Source organism: Dromiciops gliroides, chromosome 1 (genome assembly GCF_019393635.1).
Source record: "Dromiciops gliroides isolate mDroGli1 chromosome 1, mDroGli1.pri, whole genome shotgun sequence".
Classification (NCBI taxonomy): Eukaryota; Metazoa; Chordata; class Mammalia; order Microbiotheria; family Microbiotheriidae; genus Dromiciops; species Dromiciops gliroides.
In genome coordinates this window covers 584,999,300-585,026,171 of record NC_057861.1, presented here as the reverse complement: position 1 = coordinate 585,026,171, position 26,872 = coordinate 584,999,300, and the positions used below count along the sequence as shown (strand labels likewise).

The 26,872-nt window shown below is 39.4% G+C and overlaps 1 pseudogene; it reads left to right on the top strand.

Annotated features, from left to right (window-relative positions):
• The first annotated feature begins 9,478 nt into the window (after positions 1 to 9,478).
• On the top strand, positions 9,479 to 20,811 carry LOC122752146 (annotated as a pseudogene).
• Positions 20,812 to 26,872: the final 6,061 nt, after the last annotated feature.

Below are 26,872 nucleotides of genomic sequence, written 5' to 3'. Positions count from 1 at the left end.
GTTGTGTGACAGGCCCTGTGTTGCTGCAGAGGAAGCCCTGGTACTATTATTATCCTCATTTGACAGATGAGAAAACTGAGGTTAAGTGACTTGCCCAGGGTATAAATCTAGGAAGTGTCTGAGGCCAGATTGAAACTCAGGTCTTCCTGGCCTGTGCTCTATTCATTACACCATTTATAGCTGTTCCAAAGTAGTCACTACCTTCCAGGCTAAAAAAATCCAAAATAAACAAAAAAGCAAATGGTGAATGAGTCCTATTAAGGTAGCATTCTCCAATGGACCACATACTGGACTTGGATCCAGGAAGATCTGAGTTCAAATAATGACACAATAATTATTGTACTATTTGACCCCTATGAATCTCATCTATAAAATGAGGAAAATAGACTAGTTAGCCTCTATAGTCTCCTCCAGCTCTAAATTTAGAATCCTATGATTTGTTTCTCATGCATCTCTTTATCCCCCCCCCAATTTTTATTGCTACCATTCATATTAAGGCCCTTCTAATTTCATATCAAGACTATCCTAGTAACTTTCTAACAGGCCTCTCTGAATGCAGTCTCTTCACCCTCCAATTCAATTTATACATCATTGCCTGATAAATCTCTTTACATACAACCTTGATCATACAATATATCTGCATGGGAATCTTGACTCCTACTCTGGGATGCTAGGTTCTGAGAAGTGAATGTTTGCATTATCTTGTCCACAACCATATCTTCTTGTCATTTCTATGATATGTACAAAAAAATTTCCCCCTTTCCTTCAGTTTTCTGACTCCCCTTTATGTTGTTTTCCTTCATTTTAATGTGAGTCCCTTGAGGCCAGGGATTGAAATATTTGTTTGTATTTATATTCCTGTTGCTTAGCATAATAGTGCATATGACAGTAAACATTAAATAGATGCTCTCTCTCTCTTTCTCTCTCTCTCTCTCTCTCTCTGTGTCACCTATGAATGCAAAAGCTCTAAAGTTTAAATAGGCCAATTGCCTACTGAACAAAAATTCAAGCTTATTAGCTTGGCATCCAATGTTTTCCAGAATTTGGCTTCACTTTAACTCTGTAACCTAATTTCATAATACTCCCACTTATGTATTCTGTACTCCAGCCAAACTACAGTACCCTATGCACTGGACCCCAAAGATACCTTATAGATTCTCATCTCTGTAGCTTTCTATTTTCTTTCATTTTCTATTCTTATAATCTACTCTTCTTCAAAATTCAACTGAAAAGTTGCCTCATTTATGAAGTTTTCCTCAAGCTCCTCAAATGCCTATGAAATCACCATCATCTGATACAATTCAATCAACAAATATTTGTTAAATATCTTCTAAGTACAAGGTACTGAGCTTGGCAGGGGGAAGAAAGACAGAAATAAAAATCTCCCCCTTGAGAGACATAATATAATCAGGGATATAATCTATACAAAGATTAGTAAGTAGAAGATAATTTGAGAAGTGTAAGAGTATTACGTACCTAAGTTCAAATCCAGTTTCAGATGCCTATTAGCTGTGTGACACTGGGCAAATTCTTGAACTCTGCCTCAGTTTCTTTATATGCAAAATGAGCTGAAGAAGGAAATGACAATCCACTTCAGTATCTTTGCCAAGAAAACCCTAAATGGAGTCATGAAAAGTCGGATATGACTGAAATTACTGCACAACATCAAATAAAAGGTTGTTGGATGTTCAGTGCTTTCCTTAGCCTGGCTTTTGAATTGTCGTCTGCTCCCCAACCCTGGCTTTGTTGAAGTACTCCCCTTTAATTTCTCATGCATTAAAACTAATTTACCCTATACCTCATTTCCCCTGAACCTATAGTATTGAGGAGGTTATGAGATAATCTCACCCCCTGCAAATATTCTTTTTTTTTTTTTTGGTGGGGCAATGAGGGTTAAGTGACTTGTCTAGAGTCACACAGCTAGTAAGTGTCAAGTGTCTGAGGTTGGATTTGAACTCAGGTCCTCCTGAATCCAGGGCCAGTGCTCTATCCACTGTACCACCTAGCTACCCCCCTGCAAATATTCTTAATGGCATTTCCATGTAATGATATGCATTATATTGTGAAATGAATCCTCCCTGTCCTCCTGCACACCCAGGCATTGTCTATCCCAGGGAACCTAAACGTTTTTTGTTTTTTGTTTTGGTAAGGAGCATGATAGGTAGCACCAAATCAGAGACTAGTAGAGCTAGAAGAGATCCTTGAGTCCATCTAGTCTAACATCTCTATTTACCAGAGGTAGATGCTAAGACCCAAGGAGGACTTTCCCAAGGTTACTAACTGGTCAGTGACGAATCTTGGATGATCACCTGGTTGTTCTGAATCTCAGCCTAGGAGGTCTTCTAAGAAGCTTGGAAATCACCTGGAGTTTGGGGAGCTCAGTTTAGGGGACACATAGGTGGTTTAGAAAGTCTAAGCCCCAAGAAGAGCCTGGGAGGACACGTGGCTGCCCACTGCTTTCCCTTCCCTGTTGGCAGTCCTGGCAAATCTCCCTTATAATGTGTGATGCCCAGGATGTATGGCAGGGTATGCTGGCTTGGAAATCTAATACGGAATTTCAAGCTATATTTAGGGACTCATGGCCTATTTAAGTAGTTGGAGTGCTGAGTGCGAAAAGAGGGAAGAAGAGTGCTATGGCTGCCCAGGGTTAACAATTGTTGGGCTCCAATAGATTTGATAGTCCCTCAAGTCACATCCTTTCCCAACTCTATTTAGGGCAGTCTCTGTTTCAGCTATATGTGACTTTCACCTTCACTCACCTCCCCAAATTCAGTCTCACTCCAGAGGTCATGGCCCCTTTCTGTGAACCAAGAAATGGCCAAAGCATCATTAATTGAAGCTCAGCCTAGTGACATCTTTCTTTGTGTCTTTTCAAACCACAGTAAGTGTACCTGCCAAAAAATAGATAGATAGATAGATAGATAGATAGATAAATGAACAAACAGAACAAAAAAAAACATATGTTAAAAGGCAGAAAGTGATAAAGAATGACCTACTTCCAAGCACTGGAGAACCAGGGAAGTAAATGGCTCGGGGAGGTGCCTTTAAATAAAGCTGTGAGCAGCAGTAACTGTCTTTTTATAAAACAAGGACCTGATGTTTTTTAGACCGCAGATGGTCTATAGAAGTTTCCTGGGCTTCTGTTCCTCATTAAACTGGGAATAAGGGGCGATGCTTTGGGGAATGTGGGAAATGATTTCATGAACTCATGAGATAAAGAGCCCTGGACCGGGATGCTGGATCCTTTGTTTCTGGTCCCAGATCTGCCCCTGCTAGCTATATGAACTTGGGCAAATCACTTACCTCTCTAGATCTCGAAGTTCTTTTTAAAATGAGAGGGATGATTTAGGTCATGGGTTCCTAATCTAAATTCTGTGTACTTTTACTTTTAAAATGTTTGGATAGGAGCAGCTAGGGGGTGTAGTGGATAAAGAAAGCACTGGCCCTGGATTCAGGAGGACCTGAGTTCAAATGTGGCCTCAGACACTTGACACTTAGTAGTTGTATGACCCTCTGTAAGGTCACTTAGTCCTCATTGCCCAGCAAAAAAAAAAAAAAGTTTGAATAAATGTATTGAAATATAATTGGTTTCCCTTGAAATCTTATGTATTTGATTTTATGGATTTAAAAATATTATTCTGTGACTAATATGGAAATGTTTTATATGATTTCATGTATAGAACTTATATCAAATCGCTTATTGTCTCAGGGAGGTGGAAGGGAAGGGGAAGGAAGGAAGGATAACATTTGGAAATCAAAACTTTTTAAATAATGCTAAAAAAATTTTAACATGCAATTCAGGAAAAAGAAAATATTATTAAAAATTATTCTGAGAAGGCATCCATAGTTTCCCAGACAGCCAAAGGAATTCAGGACACAAAAAGATTAAGAATCCCCTGATTAGGGCATCTCTAAGGTGCTTTTCAGCTTTAAGATCCTAACTCCAATTGTGGTTCATGGAATAACCTTTTAATCCTTCCTGCCTTCACTATAGGAAGTGGGCATCTGAGGCTGTGTAAAGGTAAGTGACTTTGAGACACTAAAGGAAACTGTAAACTAGGTTAGCTTAATGTGTAGATCTAAAAGGTGAGCCATCAACAGGCCTGATTTGAGAGAGCACTCAGCTGGGTCCTCTTTTCCTGTAACACCAGCCTCATGGACTGTCTTTCCATCATTATAGTTCCATTCTTTTTGAGACATGAAGGTTGTTTTTTTTCAGCATGTAAGAAGCCCCTTACACTATTTTTTTTTGTTTAGTTTTTTTTTTTTTTGGTGAGGCAATTGGGGTTAAGTGACTTGCCCAGGGTCACACAGCTAGTAAGTGTTAATTGTCTGAGGCCGGATTTGAACTCAGGTCCTTCTGAATTCAGGCCAGTACTCTATACACTGGGCCACCTAGCTGTCCCCCCTTCCACTACTGGAGTCACAAGGTTGCCATTAGACAAATATGAGAAGATAGGCCCCCAAACAATTTTATAATAACTTAAATTTTATGGTGACTAAATGCTTTCCATTTAGTTTCTTATTTACTCCTCAAAGCAACCCTCTTGAGGTCAGTCATGCAATTCTTATTGTTCTTATTCTACAGATAAGGAAATTAAGGTCTAAGGGAGTTCAATAAGTTATATAAAGTCTCAACTAATAAGTGGCAGAAATGGGGAATTGCATCAAATCTTTCATCCCCCAATCCCAACAATTATCCCTATTAAATTGCAGAAGAAGGTCCTCCAGGGGCTTGTCTTGGGGGACACTCCTGTGCCTCAAATCTCTCCTTTGTGTATTTTTCCTTCTTTGCAAGCACCAGTTGTTCTACACAAGGCTTTCTCCTAGATCATCTCCTCTATCCCTACACAAACAGAACAGTGATGTGAAGCAATCCTTTGTTCTTGCCACATTGATTTTCTATAACTTTCAACAGAGTTGTTATGGTCCTTTTCTCTTCTCAAGTCTCTCACACAACTTTTTCCCTACTGCCTCAGCAATTCATAATTTATTGAGAAAATAGGCAACGCTAGCAACGAGCTCTCTCTTCTCCCCTACTCTGACACTCATAACTCGTTGGGAGCATATTAAACTCTCTCCTCCTTCCCTTTAGTTCCTGATGAAGAGTTGGTCTTTCTCACTAACACCAACTTCTCTTCTCATTCTTTTTTCTCATCTCTTGTCTCCTCCATCTGATTGTCTTCCCAATCATTTACCACCACCCCTGTCCAATCCTCAAATTCCTTTTTTATTTATTGGCTGATACATACAAACATGCACAGGCTTCTACAATCTTTTTTAAAAAGCTAAATTCCTAGAAAATCTTTCTATACTCATTGCCTCCTCTTCTTTGCCTCTCACTTATTTCTCAACCATTTCCAACTGGTTTCTGATCTGATTACTGAATTGAAATTGCTCCATCCAAATTTACCACTGATCTCTAGTGAATAGAGCACTGGACTTGGATTCAGGAATACCTGAGTCCAGATACTGTCTCAGACACTTGCTAGTTGTTTGACCCAGATTTTACTTGACTCCCTCAACCTCTGTTTGCTCCTCTGCAAAGGAGGTATATAATAGCAATTACCTCACATGTTTGTGAAAAGGATCAAATGAAATAATATATAAAAAATGTTTTGCAAGCCTTAAAGTATTTTATAAATGCTAGTGATTATTTTCAAATGTAATTTCCTTATTCTCATCCTTCATGAACTCTCTTCAGCATTTTGAAATGGTGGCCATTGTTTCTTCCTAGGTATTCTCCCTTCTGTGTGTGTGTGTGTGTGTGTGCCCATGTGCGCATGAGTGTTGGTTCTCTTCTTACCTGTCTGACCTCTCTTTTAATTTTTGTTTTTGTTTTTGTGGGACAATGGGAATTAAGTAACTTGTCCAGGGTCACACAGCTAGTAAGTGTCAAGTGTCTGAGGCCAGATTTGAACTCAGGTATTCCTGAATCCAGGGCCGGTGCTTTATCCACTTCACCACCTAGCTGCCCCCTGACCTCTCTTTTTCAATTCTCTTTGCTGGATTATCATTCATCTCCTGCTCCCTAAGTGTGGGTGAACCCAAAGGTCTGCCCTTGACCAGCCCTCTATTCCTCTTGCTCAATATTTTTTCTTTTGGTGACCTTTTCAGCTCTCATAGGTTGGATTATCACCTGTATAAAGATGACTCATAGATCTATATATTCAGCTCTATTTAACTGCAGAGTTCAGTCTCACATCAGCAACAATCTGTTGGATATTTTGTACTGGATGACCCCATATCATGTCAAGTTTAGCATATCCAGACGAGAGCTAATTTTATTTTCCCCAAATCTACCCTTCTTCCAAACTTCCATATTTTTGTTGACAGTACCAAAATTCTCCAAGGTTCTCTGGCTTGTAATCTCAAAGTTACCCTAAACTCACTCTCCCTTCCCCAAACACATGTCCAATCAATTCCCAAATCGTATTGTTTGTCCTTGACGTCCCTCAAATTTGTCCCCTTATTTCTACATACATAACAACTAGCCTAGTTCAGACCTTTGACACCTCCCTTATTGACTATGGTATTAGCCTCCTAATTTGTCCCTCTTCCTTCTATTATAATACTCAACATATGGCCATCAAAATGATTTTCCTAAAGCACATATCTGACCATGTCATTCCTCCTACTCAATTGTTTAGTGTTGCCTCTTGGATCAAGTATAAACTTCTCTGTTAGCCATTTAAAAACCTTTTACAACCTGACTCCAGGGGCAGCTAGGTAGCACAGTGGATACAGTGCTGGCCCTGGAGTCAGGAGGACCTGAGTTCAAATCTCATCTCAGATACTTACTAGCTGCATGATCCTGGGCAAGTCACTTTTCCAGGGCCATCTCCAGTCAAACTGATGTATATCTTTCCACTGGACCCAGATGACTCTGGAGGAGAGCGTGAAGTTGGTTATGCTGCACAACCCTCCCTCACTTAAATCCAATTCATTTCAAGTCATGACCTCTTAGAGAACAAAGGACCAACAACAACCTGGCCCCAGTTTCCCTTTCTAGTTCTGTTATACAGCTCTCCCTATTCCATGCTCTATGGTTTAGTCAAACTGGCCCTCTTTCTAGTCTTCACAACTTCATCTTCTCTCCCCACTCTGCTTCTGAATCTCTGGACTTTGCCATGATGCCTCAGCTGCTTTTTCACCTTGGAACTTCCCTAAGCACCTGTGGCCTTTCATTGTGTAACATCCTTTTGCCCCTTCAGCTGCCTTTTCCCACTGTGGAGTTCCTCTGGAACCTCCATTTTGAGGAAGTGCTGAGGCCAGTCATCCTTCAATCATTCCTTTCCCTACTCTGCTTCTGACTCACTGGTCTTACTCTGTTGCCATATGTACCTTTTCTCTCTCCCCTGAATTTTCAGGTCTGTTTTATGTTTCTTCACCAAGAAAAAGGTAAGTTTCTTGAAGACAGGGACTGTCTTTTTGTTCATATTTGAATTTGGTTTTTTTGGTGAGATGATTGTGTGACTTGCCCAGGGTCACACAGCTAGTGTTAAGTGTCTGAGGCCGGATTTGAACTCAGGTGCTCCTGACTCCAGGGCCAGTGCTCTATCCACTGTGCCACCTAGCTGCCCCTTTGTTCATATTTGTATCCTTAGCCTTAGCTCAGATTCTTGTCCATAGTAATCATTTAATAAATGCTTGTTGTGGACTTCCATCTTTGTATTTTTACATCGCCTCTTCCCCATGCCTGCAGTGTAATTCTTCATCACCTCAGCCTCTTAAGATTTCTTATTTCCTTCAAAACTCAGATAACCCTTCACCATCTATAAGAAACTTTCACGATCCCCTTAGCTGCTAGTGCCCTTCCCACAAAAATGGTCTTGTATTTTGCATTTATTTTGACTACTCTGTGTACCTATTGTCTTTCACTTTAGAATATAAGATACAAGAGCTGTTTCATTTTTGGTTTTATATCTCCATGGTCTGACACAGTACCCAACACTCAGTAGGCACTTAATATTTTTAATTATTATAGACAGGCTAATTGATTGAAACTCTATAAGGATTTGTGTTTCTCATTATAATGTCCAAATGGGTAAGGAGTAAAGATTTTAAAAATGGGAACATTTAAAAATCTAATAGTGAGACCATTAGACAACCAACTAATGAATTACTGATGTGTTTCATGCTTAGATTCATCATACATATATAAAAAAAACCAACCTAGAGGAGAGCACCCAAAATGCTGAACTGATTGCTAGAGTGAAGGACATGAACTAGAGTTGCACAAGATGGACAGGCATGGATGTGTTGATATATGTCCCCTTGGTTTAAACACCTACATCTATAAGCTCACTGTTCCATTAGAAGATTAGAGGTATTCTTGGACAATGAAATGGAAATTTACGTAGTTCTAATCTTTTTTACCTTCAGGCTTGATCCTTCTACTATCTTCTATTTCTTTCCAGTTCAACACCCTTCTCTCATACACATACCATATAAAACACATACATACATACATCATGTACTATTCACTTTTTCTTTTCTTTTTTTTCCTGGTCTGATACTCCTAGTTCCCCCCTCCTTTGGTAAGAACAATAATATCCTTGATCTCTCCATTCTTCTCTCTGTAAGCCTTATAGAGAAGTAATAATGGCACACAACTGAGTCCCCAAAGGCTCAAGTAGCACACCATTTTCTCACGAAGAAACCTCAGATGGCCACCGAGCTTTTTGATCCACACAGCAAAGTCATCTGATCCACACCATAAGGAATTATGGCAGCTAATTCTTTGGTTATGACTTATCACTTGACCAGGGAATAAGAATAATGAAAGGCAGGGTTGTAGGGAAGAGAAGTAGAATACTACAAAAGGAAAAAAAAAAAGAGCCACTACAGGGGAGAGAAGAGGGAGGGCAGGAAAGACAAATGTAACCAGCTTCAAAACTTTTGTAAGGTTGGCCCTGGCCATAGAATGTTTTCTGATACCTTGTCCCTTTCTCTTGGTGTAGTGCTTTTAACTCTGCAGTGTTTTCATATCTTTCATCCCATTTTAGTATCATAAAGACTGTGTGAGTTAAGTAGGACAAGTATTATTATCCTTATCTGACAGGTATGGAAAATGAGGATCATGGGAGTTAAATGACTCAGCTAAGGTCACACAGCTAAGGCATATGAGCCCATGGACCTTATGTTAAGGGTTTTGGCTGAGACAGGTTAAAACAGAGTGGAACTAGCCTGGGACCAGACCAACACATCATCTTAGGGAAGGGATAGACAAAGGACAGAGCTGACATAAAAAAGAAAACAGGTTGAATCATTGCAAACATTCAGCTCCAGAAACTTCCTTTCTCTTTCCTTCTCATCTGATACCAACTTCCCAGGGGCCTGCATTTATCTCTCAATGTTTACTGCTTCCACTTCATAAGAAACCTTTATATCATTCCTCTCTCAATTGTTGGCCATCCTTGTTTAGTTCATGAATCCAGATTCAGGTTTTGCCTCTCATCCTCTCATGGTAAGGGAGATGGGGACTGATTCTTCGGTAAGTCATAAAGAAATTATTAAGTCCCTACTATGTGTCCTTCACTGTATAAAGCACTGGGGACAAAAAGAAAAAAAAAGACAAAAGACAATCCCTGCCCTCTGGGAGTTTATGGTCTAATGAGAGAGACAACATGAAGATAACTATGCACAAATGAAATTTATGTAGAATAAAATGGTGATAATCAATAGAGGGGAGGCACTAGCATGAAGGGGAAGTGGGAAAGCTGTTTTTTGTGGAAGGTCAAATTTTATCTGGGACTTGAAGGAAGTCAGAGAAGACAGAAGGAAGAGGTAAGGAGGGAGAGAGTTCCAGGCATTAAATTACAGGAATGTAGAAGATGCATCGTCTTGTTTGAGAAATAGCAAGGAGGGGAATATCACTAGATTGGATGGATGAGTGGATGGCTAAAGTGTAAGAGGACTGGAAGGAGTGTGAGCAGTTATAAAGGGTTTTGAATGGGTGCAGCTAGGTGGCACAGTGGGTAAAGCATCGGTCCTGGAGTCAGGAGAACCTGAGTTCAAATCCAGCCTCAGACACTTGATACTTACTAGCTACATGACCCTGGGCAAGTCACTTAACCCTCATTGCCCCACAAAAATAAATAAATAGATAGATAGATAGATAGATAGATAGATAGATAGATAGATAGATAGATAGATAGATAGATAGATAGATAGATAAAGGGTTTTGAATGCCAAACAGAGGTTTTCTTATTTGCTTCTAGAGGGGATTGGGAACTGGTGGCATTTATTGAATGGGTGGAGGGGAGACTATTGTCAGACCTGAACTTTAGGTATTGCACAGTTGAGCAGAAGATGGATTGGAATGTGGAGAGACTTGAGTTAGGGAGACTAAGAAAATGACTATCATAATAGCTCAGGTAGGAGGTTTTGAGGGCCTGTAATGGGGTCATGTCAGTTTCATGAGAGAAAGACACATATACAAGAGATGCTAAGAATGTAAAATTGATTGGCCATGACAACATATTAGCTATGAAGAGAGAGAGAGAGAGAGAGAGAGAGAGAGAGAGAGAGAGAGAGAGAGAGAGAGAGAGATTGGAGTCAAGGATGATACCTAGGTTGGAAGCCTGGGTCACTAGAAAATATTGAGTTAAGTTTTGGACATATTGAGTTAAGATATCTAAGAGATATCTAGGTTAAAATGTACAATAGGCAGTTGGAAATGTGAGTCTGGAGGTTAGGAGAGGTTAGGGCTTGGGAAATGGCTATGGGAATCACCAGCATAGAGATAATAATTAAAGCTATGGGAAAGGATAAGATTACCAAGAGAAAGAGTGGAAAAGGGGACCCAAGAGAGAGTACCAGGGAACACCCACCTTTAGAAGATGTCATGCAGAAAAGATTCAGCAAAGCAGTGCCCACCCTGATCACTAGCACTCATTGACCCTGCCCTTGGATGGACTGCAACAAGTTAGTTATAAAGCATGGTTTTTGTTTCTTCCATATCACAACAATGAGATCATAGTATCATAGATACAGAGCTAGAAGTGAACTCAAAGGTGATTAAGGCCAACCATATCATCTAGAGATTGGTAACCCAGAGAACTAAAGTGAGTTGTCCAAGGTCACATGGGAGGTAAGCTTCTAAGCCAAGATTAGAACTCTGGTCCTGACTCCAAATTCAATTTTCATTCCACTATTCCATGGTTTCCCCCCCCCCCCCCATCAACTATACATGTTTTGGAAGGAAAAAGAAACTTGTAACCTTAGGAAATATCAACCTTTACTAACCAATCCTAACCATTTTACTTTAAGCAGCTCAAAGGTGGTGTCAAAGGTCAACAAATACTCCACTTCAAAGGAAAAGATGCTGGCCTGTAAACACTTTGTATTTAAACATAAAAGAAACTATGGCCAAATACAGTCTGTCCTCCCACGGATATGCTATTTTTCACTAGTTTATTCATAATTTTGCCATTGAAAGAGAAATTACTTTAAACACTAGCTCTTGGAGCAAACAAATGGTCTAATTTGGGCTTCTGTAAGATGACAGGTTTTGTTTATCAAGATTGAACAATGTTACATAATTCTTATCATCAATTTAGCGTCCCCCAAACAGTCAGCTTAGGTTCCCATCTTTAGAGTTTCTGACAACACTATTTTTCTCTCAGGTTTTCTGAGCTGCAGGTTCTAAGTCTGTATTCCCATTAATTAGCACCGTCTGTAATTTTAGACAACCTCTACAAGCAAAACTACCTAAAATTTCATCTTTGTTGCCAAAGGTAACTGTTTGTTGTGCTAGGAGGTGCCTAACTGCTGAAATAAATAGGAAACATTAGTTATGAAAAGCTCCCTCTCTTTGCTGGGCAGATGTCTCTTGGTGATGATTCCTAAATATAGCATTCTGATTTTAGGGGAAGAACACATGTAATTTTAAAGATATGGATTATAAAGCTTTGGCTTTTGTCTTTTGGTCTTTATAATTGCATGCAAATTGGGCTTGTTTAGGAATAGAAGTATTGGACCCAAGGAAAGCTCCTGACAGATGTGATCCTGGAATGGTTCAAATCCCGAATCTCTGACTATGGGCATATCACTTCTTTTATCCTCAATTTCCTGATCTCTAAAATGAGGAGTTTACACTTGCTAAGGTCCCTTCCAGCTTGAAATCTATGATTCTATCATAAAAATTCCATGAGAAGATTAAAACTAGAGGCTGTATCTACACATAGCCACAGACAGAACCATTCTAAGTGGTATAGATGTAGTGAACAAAGGCTTGACTTGGAGTTACAAAGACCTGGACCTGTATTCAAATCCTGGTTCCGATATTTATTAGCTAGGTGACCACAGGGGAAGTCACTTTCTCAACTACTCTGAGACTCAGTTGCCTCATCTACAAAATAGGGATGACAATGTTTGAAGTATGTAAGCCACAGGGTTGTGTGGAGAGTCTGGAACACTTTAAAGTCCTATAAATTGGTACCTGTCATTATTCTTCTAAAAACCCAACAAAATCATTTTCAGATGATACATACACACATATTGTACACAAACATATATTTTCCCCTATTTCTGGTGGACATATCTATTTGTCTATCGAAACGATTATTACTATATGTCCTAGGTACCCAATAGATTGTGGAGCCTTGAGAAATTTAGGACCAGGCTCAGTACTCAGTACTTAGCTGGGAGTGGGTGGGGGTGGCACATTTACAAAGCAATCCCAGGATATTCACCCCAAACTTCCCAACTAAAGAGATCTTCGTTTCTGCATTTCAATGAGTTCTGACCACTGATTACTCAGAAACTTGGATTCCATCATTTCCATTGTAGAGAACATAAAGAAAGCCACAGACATCCTGGAGCAAGCTTAAGAACTTAAGCTTCCATATGCCAATGGATTGCCACCTCCTGCTCACCTGATCTGGTTTCCACCCTAAGGTGAGAAGAATGACCTCCCACCATCCATCTTTAGCTATGTATTTACAGCAAGGGGCCCAGTTAGAAAAGATGAAATCTTCCATCTGACTGATAGCCTTTCATATTCTGCTACACTCAGGGGGCTCAATGTCCACCGTCTTCTCCAGCACACTCCAATTTCTACTTGCTACTTGCTAGCCTCATTTCCAGTCTCTTGCTCATATTTTACAAAAAAAAAAAAATGAGGCCTTTTGTTGTGAGCTTCCTCATCTCTTCTTTTCCTCATCTCATATCAGATGCCTTCTGCAACTACTTCCTCCTTCACCCCTGTGTCACCTGATGAGGGAGCCTTACTTCTTACCAAGGTAAACCCCTTTAACTACACAAGAGATCCCATTCTATTATGTGTTCTCTAAAATATCCCCCCAGCTGTCATTTCCACTTATCTCTCCCCATCTACAGACTCCTTTCCAACTGCCTACAAACATTCCTATCTCTTCCACATCTTCAAAACAGAAAGCAAACAAAAATCTTACATGATTTTTCCATAGCCACTGACATTAACTTCTATATTGGTCCCCTTTCCATCCACTGACATGACCCTCTTCCCTGTACTATTGTAATAGCATCCTAATTGATGTCCCTATTGTCCTCTCCCCTCTCTAATCCAGAAAAATGAATGAATAGCTTAGAAGAGAAGGTGATAAACCTTACCAGAATACTGAACTTTCTGCAAATTGGAAGGAAATAAACAGAAACCAGTGACTCTGTGAGACAACAAGAAATATTAAAGCAAAATCAAAGGACTTAAAAATTAGAAAATATAAGATATCTCCTATCAAAAAGAAGTGGCCTAAAACAGATAAGGTTTGGACTACTTTAAGAATTCCGAATACAATATTTCAAGAAATCAGACATTATAGGATCATGACTTTCTGATGACTTTAGAACTGGAAGGCATGTTAGAGGTCATCAAATCCAACACCTCAACTTGTGGATGAGAAATCTGAGGCCCAGAGAGATGAAGCAAATATAGAATTAGGGCGCAGTGGAAAGAGTATTAGATTGGAAGTCAGGGGACCTTTGTTTGAATCATGTTCTTGTAATTTGCTACCAGGAGGCCCATGGGCAAATATCTTCATCTCTGTGTGTCTCAGTTTTCTCATGTATAAAAGGAAAGGGTGGTCTAAACATCAAAGCATGATAGATCTCAAGCTGCAAAATATATTAGAGGCCATTTTACAGATGAGGAAACTGAGACTTAAGGTGGTTAAGGGCATACAAGTAGTGAACATCAGAGGCAGGATTGAATGCCCAAGGTCTCTGCCAGTTCTCAATCTATGACCTTAAACTGAGACTTAGAGAGGTTGTTGCTTGCTCAAGGAGGCACAGATAAATGCCAGAGGCAAGACTTAAAGCCAGGTCTTCTGACTCTAAATGCAGTGCTTTCTTGTCTGTAGCATTCTACCTCTCTCATTTCAGTTTCTACTTCAGTGGATCTGTAGTCTAATAAATGTGATAACTTATGTGATAATAAGATCATAGATTTAGAGAGTTGGAAGGGACTTTAGAAATTATGTAGTCTGCCCTTGGACAATAGACAATAGGTGGCTCAATGGATAGAATACCTGGAGTCAGTAAAACCTGAGTTCAATTTTGACACTTACTAGCTGTGTGAACCTGGGCAAGTCACTTAACTACTGTTTGCCTTAATCTGATATTTGTGGTTGTTCAGTCTCTCAAATATACTGGGGGAGATAATGGCAAACCACACCAGTATATATGCCTCACACCCCCAAAACATGGACAGTATGGTTCAGGGGCTCATAAAGAGTTGGACATGACTAAATAACAATAACAATAAGCCTACCCTTCCCCATTTTACAGATGAGGAAACTGAGACTCAGAGAGATTAAATAACTTGCCTAAACTCCCACAGTAGTGATGAAGGTAGCATTTGAATTTAAGTCCTCTGATCCAAAGTTCACTGCTCTTTTCTTCATGTCACATCTCCCCTCTGACTTCAAGGGACTCCAGTCTGATTCATTAATATGCCTCCTTCATCCATTTTCTTTTCTTATCTATTACTTCTTTTTTTTTTCTTTATTTTTGTTTTTTTTTTGGTGGGGCAATGAGGGTTAAGTGATTTGCTTAGGGTCACACAGCTAGTGTCAAGTGTCTGAGCCTGGATTTGAACTCAGGTCCTCCTGAATCCAGGGCCAGTGCTTTATCCACTGTGCTACCTAGCTGCCCCTTATCTATTGCTTCTCATCCTATTTTATTCTTTTCCTTGTCCTCTCATAACACTTTTACAGAGAATGAACAATATTCTTCTTCTAGGTGGTAAAACATTTGCAAGGGAGGAAAAAATAAATTTCTGTTGTTTTTTAATAGATAGGAGGTGATACTACAGATATGAAACAATGCATACAGTTTCAGATGATGTCACTATAATATTAGTTTTATTTAACCATTTTACTTTGTTATGAGAGACCTTTCACAAAGTGGAAATAATCTGTACATGCACATTATATCAAAACAAAACACATCAATTAAAATAATTTAAAGGAATACCATAAAAATTTTAAAGAATAATTCGGAGAAGTGTTCTATAGACTTCACCAAACTGTTAGGACCGATATGATCCCTCATTGTCTTAACATAAACGGTTAAGAATCCTTGCTCTAAGGGTTAGGGCATAGAGAATTAAAAGAAAACAAAACAAAACATAGCATACATTAAGTGCTTTATGAATATTTGTTGATAAAAAAATTCTTTGGGTAACAGGGCAGCATTGCAAGTTCACTATTGGTTACCCCAATCTCCTTCTCTAAATGGCCCCGTTGACTCCTTTTCTGGTCATACATTTCCCTTTTAATGGATTTTTACACTGTTTCTTACATACAAGTCATCCCTGGGCATGTGCTGCCTTCTGTCACCCATATATGTCCCATCCTTGCCCTTTGGATTAGATTAGGGGGACAGCTAGATGGCATAGTAGATAGAGTGCCGGCCCTGGAATCATGAGGATCTGAGTTCAAATCCAGCCTCAGATACTGTATGACCCTGTGTAAGTCACTTAATCCTGATTGCCTCAGTTCCCAGGACCTGAGATTTCATTGAAATACAGAAATCTCCAATGAGGGAACTCCCTCTATCAATGCAAGTCATCATCTTCTTTGCAACATGTAATTTTAGAGAGCACCTACAAACTGATGGTTTGAGTAACTTGCCCAAAGTCACATAGTCAGTATATATTAGAAGTAGAGCTTGAACTCAAATCCACTTGGCTCCAAAGCTAGTTCCCTGCCCATTATACAATATTGTCTCTCATCTACATGGTAAATATTTTTTAAATTGTTGAAATAAAAATAAATAAGAATACCTCAAAATTATATCAGGTATTTATGTATATGTAAATATATATATATATACACATACATACATATACATTTATGGATACATGTGTGTATTTGTGTATATCTGTATATATCTGTATATGTGTACACATACCATGTGCTTTTATAAACATTATCACTTTTCATCCTCACAACAACCCTGGGTGGTAGGTGCTATTATCTCTATGTTTGTTGTTGTTCAGTCGTTTTTTAGTGGTACCCAACTCTTCAAGAGGGCATTTGGAGTTTTCTTGGTAAAGATACTACAGTGGTTTGCTATTTCCTTCTCCACCTCACTTTATAGATGAGGAAACTGAGGAAAACAGAATTAAATGATTGCCCAGGGTCACACAGCCAATAAGTGTCTGAAGCCAAACTTGAAATGAGGAAGATACCTGACTCCAGGACCAGCACTCTATCCACTGTGCCACCAAGTTGCCTCATTTTGCAGCTGAGGAAACTGGTTCAGACAGAGGTTATGTAACTTGTCCAGAATCATGCAGCTAGGCAGTGTTAGAGGTGGGATTTGAACTCAGGTGTTCCTGACTCTATCTTCAGTGCTGTAGCTAGCTATAGCTATCCCCTGAGTCATCCAGATGCCTGAAAAAGTAGAAGGACCAGCTTTCACCAAATCCTTCACCTCAACTATGTGTTGAATATGAGCTGATTGTTAAGACAAGCTGAAACAGCAGCTTAGTCATTTCTTAATTCATCATGTTTCATCCCGGAAACAAACGGGTTGAAGGTTGAACCAGGGAAGCATGATAGTGTATTCTGTTCCTGAAACAACTAAATAAGATGGGTAATTTAACCCAAATTGTGTGCCTTTTGTTTCTCAGTCTAACAGATTGCAGGAGGGATGCGTGTGTGTGTGCATGAATGGATGGGTGTAATAGATTTGGGCTGAACAATATTAAACTGTGACTTAGGGTTGCTTTCAAAGAACTATTATTTTAATGGTTGAATTAAGACTTCCCCATTAACATGTTAGGAGAATGTCAAAACATGTGAGGATGTCAGGGACAACATCCAAAATGAGATCAACTGATTTGTTAGCTAGAGAGTATCCCGAAGATTGGTTCTTACAGACACAATTGTCCAATGCTTAAAAAATGAGTAAGGAATAATGGACAGCTGTCTCACATACTGTACTTGTTTCCATGAATCATTAAAAGTCCTAGAGGAAGGCCACTAGCATATTGTGTGGAACCCCAATGGAGGATTAGGTCTTTGGACCAGAACTGCACATTTGAAGAAAGCATACATTGGCCATGGCCTACTGGAAGGAGTCACTGCATCTATGAAATCATAGAGTCATAGCATTATTCATGTAAAGGTTGAAAGGACCTCAAAGTTCATCTAGTCTATCTTCCTCATGTATAAAGATAGATGAGTTAACTGAGCCCTCTTGTGACTTCCCCCAGGTCACAAAGATAATAAGCAACGAATGCAGGATTTGAATGTATGTTCAAATGTTCTTCCTACTCAACCACAACTTTAGAGCTGAAGGAGACTTGAGAAGTAAATGACTCTAATTCTCTAATTTTACAGATGAAGAAACTAAGGCCCAAAGGCATTAAATGACTTACTTAAAGTCACATAAGTAATAAGTGGCATGAAAGCTCTGTTATACCAGGGTGAGAGTGAAGTGCAGCCCAGCTCAGGCCACTCCACCACAGACACAGGCCTGGCATGGACTCAGCCCCAGTCCCAGCAAACCAGGAGCAGGACTTGGGAGCCTCTGAATAAACTGCAGCACTGATTGCTTCTGGAATACAGGTCATAGATGGTAAGGGGGTTAAACAATTGTCCAGAAGGAGATTACAGGGATTTCTTTGCCAGTACTGAGACAGGACTCCATTGTTTTGCCCATATTCAGATCCAGGTGTCCAGGTATCTTGGGTGTTGGTCCCAGGTAGGGGAGGAACATGAGCACACAAGTGCTTGCAGCTGCAGTAGAATACTCTCAGAAAAACCTGGGAAGACTTACATGAGCTGATGCAAAGTGAAATGTACTGTATACAAAGTAACAGCAATATTACAAGATGATCAGTTATAAGTGACATCGCTATTCTCAGTTATGCAATGATCCAAGATACCTCTGGAGGATTTATGAAAAAGGCAAGCCATCTCCAAAGAAAGCACTGATGGTGTCTGAATACACATAGGAGCATATTATTTGTTTCTTTTTCTTAAATTTTTTTGATCTGTTTTCTTTCACAACCTGACTAATGTGGAAATTTTTTGCCTGACTACACATGTATAACTTATATTGAATTGCTTGAGTTTTTAAAGGCCAGAGTAGAGGTTGGGCAGGGAGGGAGGGAGAAAATTTGTAATACAAAGTTTTAAAAATGAATGTTACAATTGTTTTGACATGTAATTGGGGGGAAAATAAAATTCAACCAATAATATCATAAGGAAAAGAAAAAAAAGAAGATCATGAATCAAAAGAAGTGTCTCTGGCATAGGAAATTTATTCAAAATGTGTAAGATTCTAGGACTCTGTGGTAGAAGTTTCAAGTGCTGATGTCATAGTGGGGAGGAACAGGGCCAAGACCGACTTGGAGTCAAGTCTGGTCAGGATGGTGTGTTATTGCCTAGAAGAGGGAAGAGTAGTCAAGAGGAGGCAAAGTTCACTTGCCTTAACCCCACAGGGGTATTGGGGAGGAGAAAGCCAATGGGGATCTCAGACCCCAGAGGATCATTGCCACTTTGGGCTAAGGGGACTTACTGTGCTCCAGCCTTACCACTGGTGCAAATGACATGGTGGAAGCTGAGCTGCTGCACTCCCTGGGCACCTTTTAAGCCTCCCTCCTGGTTAAGCTGCTGGAGCTGATTGCTCCATTGCCCAAGGATATTCAGCCTGATCCTGATTTTCATAGAATACCCTGGAAACCTATATTTATTACAGTAACCTTTGGGGGCAATTGTTCTTTGCCATTTTTTTCTGGAGAACTTTCCTTACAGTAAAGAGGAGAGTTTATCAAGTGATTGAAAAACAATTTGCTGTGAAGATTATGACTCTCTTACAAGAAAAAACAAATTTTAGAAAAGGTGTCAGAATATGAGCAGAAGATCAAAAAAGCAAAGGAGTTGCTAAAGGAAAAGAAAAACAATCATAATATTTCTGATGAAGAAGCTGGCCTTAAGCATAAAATCAGACAGCATGAAGAAAGAAACAGAAAAATGAAGGAAAAATTTAAAAATTTACATTCATTGTTGGAAATTGAGAAGGAACAGAATGTAAAGCATCAGGCCATGATCAGGGAAACTCAGCAATCAATAGAAAAGCTACTAGAAGTTATTACAAAGCATTATCTTGAATATTCAGAAGTGCAAATAGCCCCTAATGAAACTAAGCTCAGTGAAGAGAAAGTCAAGTCTGAAACACATCATGAGCAAGAAGACAAAGCAAAACTCAAGAAGAGAAAGGAGCAGCTGCTACAGGAAACACAAGGTTGGAGGGAGTGCCACACTAAATGCAGGGAGCTCATTAAATTCTATCAGAGGCCTCCAGAAGACTGCATTATGCAGCTGAAACAATTTAATCTTGGTTCTGCATCTGAGGACAAAGATAATGAAGAGGGAAATGGATGAGATGACTTAGCCAATGGAGAACTGTCAGATAAGATCACCTCAGATCACTAGAATGAGATCATGGAGATCCAGACGGAACAGATGATGGATGTCTCAGTGCTTAAAACTGCTTTAAGGATAGTAGAAGATAGAAACCATTTGCAATCCAAAGGAGGTGATGAAATAAAAGCTCTACATGAATTGGAAGAACAGATTAAGAAGTTGGAACATGACCCCTCTTCCCTGCAGTCAGCCAAAGCACAGTTAGAAAAGGAACATAAGACTGCAAAAAAAAAAAATGGATATTCTCAATGAACTCTACCAGGAGATAGACATTGCTCTGAAGAAGAAGCTTGTTCAGGAAGAATGGGAAAGGCCAGAAAAGGAGAAGCTGACTGCTGCAGATGAAAAAGCCAGCTTGGTCGAAGAAGTGAAAACTTAAAAGCAAAGAATTCAGGAGATGGAGAATGAAATACATAAAACAGAGAGGTCATATGAGAAAGAGATTGCTAGAAAGGAGAAGGTAGCCCATGAGAACTGGCTCATTGCTCATGCTGCAGAAAGGGCTCTTGCAGGGGAGAAGATTAAGAAAGCCAACCTGAGACAACAATTACTACAAGTGCATCAAAAGGTTGCAGTGCTCCAAAGACCAAAGATTGTAAAGCCAACTCCATGAAGACCTGATCATCATATTGCTCCACAGAGAGGGTCTATGGATGGACCTCCCCTTGGTCCTGCTCTGAGGAGGTCACCTGAAGTATCTAGAACAACATTGGCCTCGGATTTGGGCCCTGGTCCAGTCTCTTTGATGAATAGTGAGTCAAGAAATGCTTCTCCTTCAATGATGGTGGATGACATGGTTAACACTAGTCCCAAAGATCACCCAGCAGTCCCAGGAATACCCCTTGGTGTCACCAATAGCTCCCTCAACAGTGCTGGATGGCAAGGTTAACACTGGTCTCAAAGGGCATTCATCATCCCCAGGAATGCCCCTCATGTCACCAATAGCTCCCTCAACACTGCTGGATGGTGTGGTTAACAATGATGCCAAAGGCCATCTACCACCCCCAGGAATACAGCTCATGTCACTAAGAGCTCACTCAATAGTGCTGGATGGCATGGTTAACACTGGTCCCAAAGGACACCCACCATCTCCAGGAATGCCCCTCAAGTCACTAATAGGAGGACCACCCCGACCACCACCTAATTCACTATGAGCACTTTATGGGCCTGAACCTCCATGTCTGTTTCAGGTGTACTTACATAAGTTTCTACCAGAAACAATAGACCTATTATATAATACATTACAGTATATTATATATATATGTATATATATATAAATATTATATTATAGCATCTATATGTGGACATGAATCTCGTGTACCTCTCTCTAGGCCATACAAGCTCAATAGAATTTCTTCCTTCTGGACCACTGATTTCATCTCTAGCCCATGTTCCAAGGAACTCTACACCTCCATCTTTTATGAAAGACTTGACACCTTCAGGCGCTAGAGATTATCCTGCTCCCCATTCATCTCATCCTTCTCCAGGAAGTACCCAGAACTATGCAGTCACTAGAAGAAATTGTATAACTTTGGCATTCAATCAGAGAATTGACTGTTGGAACACTTCATACAGGCAAAAGACTTCATTGTCTTCAAAATATAATTTAGTTTAATTTCATGATTATAGTTTCATATGTAGGTTTGTTCACTTTTTTGGTTTTTTGCAGGACTTTTTCCCCATTATGCCTCCCCTTGGTATCATTGTGCATTTATAAGGCAAACTATCAAATCTCTCCATATATGTGTGTGTGTGTGTGTGTGTGTGTGTGTGTGTGTGTGTATGCATGTATGTATATATATATATATATATATTTGCCATGTATAAGGACCTTTTAAGCTGTAGCATTTTTAGCTCTGTAAATGTGCAATACAAAAATATACCTGTGTTTTATATAGTTTATGTATTTGGTTAGTTCAAATGTCATAAATATAATCAGAACATTTCCTGTGGAAATACTTTAATAAAAAAAAGGTTAAGTGCTTGTCCCTCCCATTAGAATGTAAGTTACTTGAATAGGTTTTGTTTCATCCTTTGTACTTATATCCACTGTATCTAGCACATAAAAATTGCTCAATAAATGTTCAACTGATTGGTCCTGCGCTGGAACATATCTCAAGCACCAAATCCAACCTTTTCATTTTACAGATGAGGAAACTGAGCTAGGGAGGCTAAGTGAATCTGTAGCCCAAACTTTTAAAAACTTGTCTGCTAACAGACTCTGCTCTGTGCCTCCAGTCTACAGCATCATTCTCCCAAAGATGAAAAGTAACTATGACACAATTTTAAATGTTTTGTGGTGTTAAATTTCAGTGCTGTTTCAAATTGAAATGCCACAAATTTTCAGTTGACACAACAAATGTGTTGCTCATCACTGATGAAGCACACCCTTGTATTTTCATACCTATTTCTAGCTACAAAGTAAAATGCACATAACAAGCAGCATATAGTCATTAAAATAGGTCACTTTATTTTTAAAAAGGGGTTTTCAGGACTTCCTGTGCCAAAATGATCAAGTGAGAAAGCAACCTGAAGGAGCTCTCCCAAATTTCTCCTCCAGACCAACACAGAACTGCCTCTGAATCATTCCAGGAGAAAGAAGGCAGCCTACTAGCCTGGCAAGAAAGGTCTGCCTTACCTGGGTGGGAGGGAATTGAGGTCCAGGAGCAGCAGAAGCAACACCAGCAGTAGCACCCGCTGGCTCACAGCAGGGAGCCTGAAGCTGGCTTCTGAGCCTTGTACAATCCATCAGTGAGACTACCCCTACCTGCAAACCAGCAGATCTCTGGACAGATAAGCTGTCTAGGCAGCATAGCAAGGACCCTCACCAAGCACCCCAAAACTAGCAGAGGACACCAGGAAGGCTTTGATATGCTGCTGACCAGTAGTGAAGCTCTGCCCAAGACTGGTCAACAGCAAGTTGGAGTCCTAACAAATTCCTTTTATGAGAAAAACACGGTGCTGATATCCAAACCAAATAGAGCCAAAAAAGAGAAAGACAATTATAGACCAATCTCCCTAATGAATATTGATGTAAAAATTTTAAATAAAATGCTAGCAAAAAGATTATAGCACTACATCACAGGGATCATACACTATAACCAGGTAGGCTTTATACCAGGAATGTAGGGCTGGTTCAATATTAAGAAAACTATTAGCATAAATGACCATATCAATAACAAAAGCAACAGAAATCATATGATTATCTCAATAGATGCAGAAAAGGCCTTTGAAAAAGTACAGCACCCATTCCTATTAAAAACACTAGAGAGGGGCAGCTAGGTGGCACAGTGGATAGTGCACCGGCCCTGGAGTCAGGAGGACCTGAGTTCAAATCCGGCCTCAGACACTTGACACTTACTAGCTGTGTGACCCTGGGCAAGTCACTTAACCCCAATTGCCTCACTAAAAAAAAAAAAAAACACGAGAGAATAGGGGGCAGCCAGGTAGAAGAGTGGATAAAGCACTGGCCCTGGATTCAGGAGGAACTGAGTTCAAATATGGCTTCAGACACTTGACACTTACTAGCTGTGTGACCCTGGGCAAGTCAATTAACCCTCATTGCTCAGAAAAAAAAAATAAAAACACTAGAGAGCAAAGATAGTGGAAGAAAGGCTGTGACTCTCCTAGCTCTGCAAAACTTGTCCACATACCTCCAAAAATAATGCTATAAGCTAATTCTTGGAGCATCATAACCCACATAAGAACAGGGTGAGACTCTTTTCCAGCCAAAGACAGCTTAATTAGGTGACGGGGATCACATGCTGTTTGGGATAAAAGAGGAGCGCAGCATGCATAGCAGAACCAGGCTCAAGCAGGCAGCACCTCCAGAGCCTCAGAATCTTCAGCTGCTTCTTCTGAAGCTTGGCTCCCAGAATAGTGAGGGGATTCAGTGGTTGGAGGAAATGGCTGTGGTCTCTGCTAGAAGTGGGATGGGGCACCCACATTCTGAACCAGCAAGCAAACTCTAGGGACAGCTACCCAGTGGGGGAGGGGCACAGTCACACAAATTTTCTGACCATAGAGAATCAGATTTCAATAATACTTCTGTTTCTGGGTGAAAGAGAAAGTGGCTATGGTCACTCATAAGCCAGGCAGGCTGAGAAGAAGACCAATCAACCCCTGGGCCACACTGTAACTCAGAATAGTGTTTCCTGGAAGCAATGCTGCACTTTACAAAGGAGTTAAAAGCCAAGAAATAGGGGATCAAGATGAGTAGGCAAAGAAAATAGCAGACCATCAAAAACTTCTTTGGGGGAAAGGTAGACTAGACTATACCCTCAGAAGAAGATAATAACAAAGTTAAAGCTCCTGCATCCAAACCTTTCAAAAAATATATGAATTGGTCTCAGGACATGGAAGAATTCAGAAAGGACTTTGAAGAGAAAGTAGGAGAGATAGAAGGAAGATTTAGAGAGGTGGAGGAAAGAATGGAAAGGGAAATGAAAGTGATCCAAAAGAGTCATGAGAAAAAAATCAGCAGCTTGAAAAGACAAATGGAAAAGGAGATACAAAAGCTCTCTGAAGAAAATAATTGCCTAAGAATTAGTGTTGAACAGATGGAAGATAGTGATTTTATAAGAAACCAAGACACAGTAAAACAAATCCAAATGAATAAAAACATAGAGAACAATATGAAATATCTCCTTGGAAAAACAGGTGACCTAGAAAATAGATCCAGGAGAGATCATTTGAAAATCATTGCACTGCCTGCAAACCATGATCAAAATAAGAGCCTAGACATCATCTTCCAAGAAATTGTCAGGGAAAATTGCCCTGATATTCTAGAAGCAGAAGGTAAAATAGAAATTGAAAGAATCCACAAATCAGCTCCTCAAAGAGATCCCTAAATGAAAACTTCCAGGAACATTATAGCCAAATTCCAGAGATCTCAGGTCAAGGAGAAAATATTGATATTCTAGAGGGCAAAGGAACTGGGATTACAACCAAAAATCACCTACTCAGCAAAACTGAGAATAATATTTCAGAGGGAAATATGGGACTTCAATGAAAAAGAGGGCTTTCAGGTATTCATGATGAAAAGACCTGAACTGAATAGAAAATTTTACTTTGAAATACAAGACTCTAGAGAAGCATAAAAAGGTAAGCAGGAAAAAGAAATCATGAGGGAAATTAAAAGAATAAATTGTTTACATTCTTACATGAAAAGATAATACTTCCAACTCATAAGAACTTTCTCAGTATTAGGGAAGCTGAAAGGAATATACTTAGAATGAGGGCACAGGTGTGAAATGAATATGAAGGGATGATATCTGTAAAGCATTTATCCTTGTTTTTTTTTTTTGTGGGGCAGGCAGGGTGGGGTGGCTTATATCTGGGGGTGGATTTGGCCTCGGGGCCTCCTGGGTCAAGGGCTGGTGCTTTGTTCACTGTATCACCTAGCTGACCCATAATGCCCCCTCTCAACTTGATTCTCCTGCCTGGCAGGTCACGAGATCTAATCCACCTTTCTCATATCCTGATCTTGCACATGCGCAGCTTTCTCTACCTGCATTTTCAGCCCTACCCCAGGTGAAATGTGATTCTGAGACAACCTTAGAAAACTCTTTAAATTCCAGATATGCTCGTTTTGTTCATAATTTTGCTAATCTGCTTTTGTCTTTAATTAGTAACCTTCTAAAGCATTTGTATTATGAAAGGACCAACAAACAATATAGAGGGGTTAAAGAAGAAAAACTTAAGCTGAATAAAAATGACAATCATCATCATAGTTCAAGACTTGTACATATTTTACAGAAATGTAGAAGTAAGCAGCAAGGTATTGATATGAGTATTGGGGATTTTAGATACCGGAATCAAAAGTGTTCTAAATTCACTCAGAGTAATAGTATCAGTTCAGAGGTTACATAGGATTTCTATGCTATTACATCTACATTTTGAAATTAATGATATGGGTCTATTTTCATAGAGATTTTCATGCTTTTGAGACTGTTTTATACTTAGTTTTTTTTTAAAGAAAGGAGAATATTTGTGAAAGCTTTTTATAGTCATGTGATCAAGTTTATATTTTGTAATACTCTTATTAATGTTAAGTTCATATTCATTTAGATTTCCCTAGTTTGAATTTCATTGTCTTTTATTGTTCCATGTGTATTTTCTTCTATTCATTCATCTATCTAATTCTGAAACATTGCAAGATGATTTTGATTTCATAATACAATGTTAATTCTAGGAGTATTTGTGCTCCCATATTCTGAGTTGTTTGTTTTTGTTATTTTTTTCTCTCAGGTGATTATTTGATCAAACTCCTTAAAGCATTTACCTGGCAAATTGGTTGCCATGGCAAGTGTAAATTGATTCTAAAAGTATTATTTTTGATAAGCATATTTAAAAAAAAAAGAGGGGAACATTTGTAAAAGTTTTCTTTTTCAAAAAAAAAGTTTTCTTTAGGATTGTTTTGTGTTTTAACTTGTATTTAAATATGTTCTGATTTTTCACAAAAGTAATTATATACTTAGTAAAAAAAAGGGGAGTATTATTTGAAATTATTGCATAATTATATATTATATTCTAAGTCAAGATGTATTCACATTTTTTGTGATCATTTATTATCCTCAATTTTTAAATCCATATGAGACTTGGATTATGGGAACTTATCATTTAAGACATTAATTACCTTTATTCTGAGTTATCAGATGCCAGTTGGCCAAGATGCCATCCAATCACAAGAGGAATACATGCAAGAGCAGACATTGAATTGTCACATGAGGGGAGACATGCATGAAGTCAAGGTATGGCCAAGGGAACAGCTTTTGACAAATGTTGGGGCTGGATTCTCTTGGTTTAATTTTTGTTTTTTTCTTTTTCCCCACGATATTGTATAGATGGCTGGAAGTTTTGATCCCACCCATCTCATTCTACACCTGGCTTCTATGCCCCCTCCTATATGCCTGATGCCATGGACATCTCAATCCCATGCATCTGAATAA